This window comes from Pseudochaenichthys georgianus, chromosome 1, assembly GCF_902827115.2.
Source record: "Pseudochaenichthys georgianus chromosome 1, fPseGeo1.2, whole genome shotgun sequence".
In the NCBI taxonomy this organism is placed as follows: Eukaryota; Metazoa; Chordata; class Actinopteri; order Perciformes; family Channichthyidae; genus Pseudochaenichthys; species Pseudochaenichthys georgianus.
In genome coordinates, this window is record NC_047503.1 from 48,030,226 (window position 1) to 48,035,225 (window position 5,000).

The window sequence follows — 5,000 nt, forward strand, 5'->3', positions numbered from 1 at the left end:
CAAGACATATAGAAAACGATGCTGTTGTAATGTAAGAGTGTAGCATTACCTTTGACAGTATCGAGCATCGTGTGGAATGACTGTGCGTGTTTCAGGTGTCGGCGTCGGCGGTCCTGGAGGACAGCGAAGCCGTGTTTGCAGACATGGCCCTCCGTCTGGAGAAAACCAAAGCCGAGGTCAGGAGCGCGTCATCCCCTTAAAGTACTTTCATAAATATATCTGCAAGTCGTACAGCGGAGACGAGAAACAAGTGGATTCTAATCAAGTCCTCAATGTTCACAATATCTTGTTGTACTCGTAGTATCTTACGTAATACATGTCCAACTGGTACGTGAGGGTCTGCTGAGTTAAGGAGGCTCGGGGACATGTCAGCAGCTGGAGCAACGTACGTGATCATACTGGTTTAGCTCATATCAGTATTTGAACAGGAGATGGCAGCAGGACATTTCAAAAGCTGTAAGATAAGGGGGGGGGGGGGTACCTTGTTGCTGATTGGCTAATGGCTACACAAGACACAACATCTATGACATCATCAAGTGGCCAAAATCTGATGGATCAAAAAGAGAGAGAATCTTTGTTCCTGAAGCGTTCAGAGTCTCTTTCCACAGAGGGGACACATGCTGATGTAGAAGAGACACGGAGAAGAGGGGACACATGCTGATGTAGAAGAGACATGGAGAAGAGGGGACACATGTTGATGTAGAAGAGACATGGAGAAGAGGGGACACATGTTGATGTAGAAGAGACATGGAGAAGAGGGGACACATGTTGATGTAGAAGAGACATGGAGAAGAGGGGACACATGTTGATGTAGAGGAGACATGAAGAAGAGGGGACACATGTTGATGTAGAAGAGACATGGAGAAGAGGGGACACATGTTGATGTAGAGGAGACATGAGGAAGAGGGGACACATGTTGATGTAGAAGAGACATGGAGAAGAGGGGACACATGTTGATGTAGAGGAGACATGAAGAAGAGGGGACACATGTTGATGTAGAAGAGACATGAAGAAGAGGGGACACATGTTGATGTAGAAGAGACATGGAGAAGAGGGGACACATGTTGATGTAGAGGAGACATGAAGAAGAGGGGACACATGTTGATGTAGAAGAGACATGGAGAAGAGGGGACACATGTTGATGTAGAAGGAGACATGAGAAGAGGGGACACATGTTGATGTAGAAGAGACATGGAGAAGAGGGGACACATGTTGATGTAGAGGAGACATGAAGAAGAGGGGACACATGCTTGATGTAGAAGAGACATGGAAGAAGAGGGGACACATGTTGATGTAGAAGGAGACATGAAGAAGAGGGGACACATGTTGATGTAGAAGAGACATGAAGAAGAGGGGACACATGTTGATGTAGAAGAGACATGAAGAAGAGGGGGACACATGTTGATGTAGAAGAGACATGGAGAAGAGGGGACACATGTTGATGTAGAAGAGACATGGAGAAGAGGGGACACATGTTGATGTAGAAGAGACATGAGAAGAGGGGACACATGTTGATGTAGAAGAGACATGGAGAAGAGGGGACACATGTTGATGTAGAAGAGACATGAAGAAGAGGGGACACATGTTGATGTAGAAGAGACATGGAGAAGAGGGGACACATGTTGATGTAGAAGAGACATGGAGAAGAGGGGACACATGTTGATGTAGAAGAGACATGGAGAAGAGGGGACACATGTTGATGTAGAAGAGACATGGAGAAGAGGGGACACATGTTGATGTAGAAGAGACATGAGAAGAGGGGACACATGTTGATGTAGAAGAGACATGAAGAAGAGGGGACACATGTTGATGTAGAAGAGACATGGAGAAGAGGGGACACATGTTGATGTAGAAGAGACATGGAGAAGAGGGGACACATGTTGATGTAGAAGAGACATGGAGAAGAGGGGACACATGTTGATGTAGAAGAGACATGGAGAAGAGGGGACACATGTTGATGTAGAAGAGACATGGAGAAGAGGGGACACATGTTGATGTAGAAGAGACATGGAGAAGAGGGGACACATGTTGATGTAGAAGAGACATGGAGAAGAGGGGACACATGTTGATGTAGAAGAGACATGAAGAAGAGGGGACACATGTTGATGTAGAAGAGACATGGAGAAGAGGGGACACATGTTGATGTAGAAGAGACATGAGAAGAGGGGACACATGTTGATGTAGAAGAGACATGGAGAAGAGGGGACACATGTTGATGTAGAAGAGACATGGAGAAGAGGGGACACATGTTGATGTAGAAGAGACATGGAGAAGAGGGGACACATGTTGATGTAGAAGAGACATGGAGAAGAGGGGACACATGTTGATGTAGAAGAGACATGGAGAAGAGGGGACACATGTTGATGTAGAAGAGACATGGAGAAGAGGGGACACATGTTGATGTAGAAGAGACATGGAGAAGAGGGGGACACATGTTGATGTAGAAGAGACATGGAGAAGAGGGGACACATGTTGATGTAGAAGAGACATGGAGAAGAGGGGACACATGTTGATGTAGAAGAGACATGGAGAAGAGGGGACACATGTTGATGTAGAAGAGACATGGAAGAAGAGGGGACACATGTTGATGTAGAAGAGACATGAAGAAGAGGGGACACATGTTGATGTAGAAGAGACATGAAGAAGAGGGGACACATGTTGATGTAGAAGAGACATGGAGAAGAGGGGACACATGTTGATGTAGAAGAGACATGGAGAAGAGGGGACACATGTTGATGTAGAAGAGACATGGAGAAGAGGGGACACATGTTGATGTAGAAGAGACATGAAGGAAGAGGGGACACATGTTGATGTAGAAGAGACATGGAGAAGAGGGGACACATGTTGATGTAGAAGAGACATGAAGAAGAGGGGACACATGTTGATGTAGAAGGAGACATGGAAGAAGAGGGGACACATGTTGATGTAGAGGAGACATGAAGAAGAGGGGACACATGTTGATGTAGAAGAGACATGAAGAAGAGGGGACACATGTTGATGTAGAAGAGACATGGAGAAGAGGGGACACATGCTGATGTAGAAGAGACATGAGAAGAGGGGACACATGCTGATGTAGAAGAGACATGAAGAAGAGGGGACACATGTTGATGTAGAAGAGACATGGAGAAGAGGGGACACATGTTGATGTAGAAGAGACATGAAGAAGAGGGGACACATGTTGATGAAGAAGAGGGGACACATGTTGATGTAGAAGAGACACAGAGAAGAGGGGACACATGTTGATGTAGATGAGACACAGAGAAGACCTTTTAATGTCCTCGTGTCCCGCAGGTCAGAGCGCGGCTGGAGACGAAGGAGCGGGCGGTGGTGGGGCGGGCGGAGCGAGACGGGGAGCAGCTGGAGAAAGACCTGGAGGACCTGAGGAGGCGAGAGAAGGAGATCTGTGAGCTGCTGCAGAGCGACGACAGCACACACTTCCTGCAGGTGAGCGGAGACGGATCGTAAACACGAGACGATACGAGAATACTTTAATGATCGGATCAAGTCTGAAAGGCTCCGTGCATCACAGCCAGGGTCGGGTTGTAACGGAATACATGTGACGGCGTTACGTAATCAGAATACAAAAATCAAGTAACTGTATTCAGCTCGCGTTACATTTGAAAAAGGAGTAATCTGATTACAGTTACTTTCGTAAACCTGAAGTGAATACATGTTGGATTACTTATTGGAATTATTGGTGGAAAGATTTCCTCTCAACATGTAATATTCATAGTAGGTACAGCCGATTCGAATCATCAGAGCAGCCGCAGATGGACCAAAAAGCGTTTGAAAAAAATCGCGGGTCCGCTCGCTCAGTGAAACAATAACAACGAAACATGGAGGAACAAAAGTCTGCGTTTAAATCGCGTGTGTGTAGAGGTGTGTTTGGTTAAAACACATCAGCCTGCGGTCGCTCTTTAGCCTTTCTAATGATTATTTCTGAAGGTAAACACAGTGAAGGCGGTGCGTGAAAGGCACTGCGCGGCTCGCTCGTCTTCTCGGAGGCGGAGCTAACCCTCCCGCTGCCTCCTGGCGCTGCAGAGAGGTCATGAAGTGAAGGAGGTGTTGCTTCTATAAAGCAGCTGCGCGCAGCAGATACTGTGAGCGTCACAGACATGAATTCATAGATCAAGGCAGACTGGTGCACACACTCCTGTTTTGCCGATCCGGTGCTTAAACTATAGCTCTACACCCCTGGCCGACATGTCCTTAAAATGAAGTCCGAGTTCGACATTTTAATTCCTGTCCTGCCGACACTGGCCGGACAGAAGGCGACTCGCCCGTTCTAAGCCGTGTCCCTCTCCTCACATCCCAAGCTGCATCCCCAACAAGTGTATTATGTTGTTGCATCGCTTCAGATGTGATGTTTCAGTGTGCTCTTGATTCACCATTAGAACAGTAAAACACGTTCAGTTTCCTTTTGCTTTTTGTGTCTCCTGTTCACCAAAACAATTAATCTAAAAGTAATCTGATTACGTTACTTTTTAAGACACGTAACTGTAACTGTATTCGGATTACTTTCAGAGCCAAGTATTCAGTAATCAGTAACTGATTACATTTACAAAGTAACCCTCCCAACCCTGATCACAGCAGCCAACAGACACATATCAAGACACAACACATATCAGTGAGAGAAGACGTGCTCAGCGACCCTTTCCAAAGAATTGGAAATCACGTTGTTGTTGTTGTTGTTGTCAGTCAAAACGGAATAACACATTTCACTCTTATCAGCTACCATTCACTAAATCCACCACGAACCTCTCTAGTCTTCAGCTGCGTTCTTTATCTTACAGAATCACGAGAGGTGGTCGTGCAGTCAGTGCTAAATTAGAGATAAAGAAACATACATTGTGTCGGCTTTAAAGTTCAAACTAATGTTTTATGAATGATAAACGGAAGGTCCTCGTGGTGTGAGGTTCGTGGCATCTGTCGTCCCTGTAAACACGCTGGTGTCAAAGTAAACGTGTCTGTGTGAGTCTGTGAGGCCACGCAGGGACTCT

The 5,000-nt window shown here is 46.1% G+C and overlaps 1 pseudogene; it reads left to right on the forward strand.

Annotated features, from left to right (window-relative positions):
• The window catches only part of LOC117451487 (E3 ubiquitin/ISG15 ligase TRIM25-like), a 22,110-nt pseudogene that overhangs the window by 7,395 nt on the left and 9,715 nt on the right, over positions 1–5,000 (forward strand).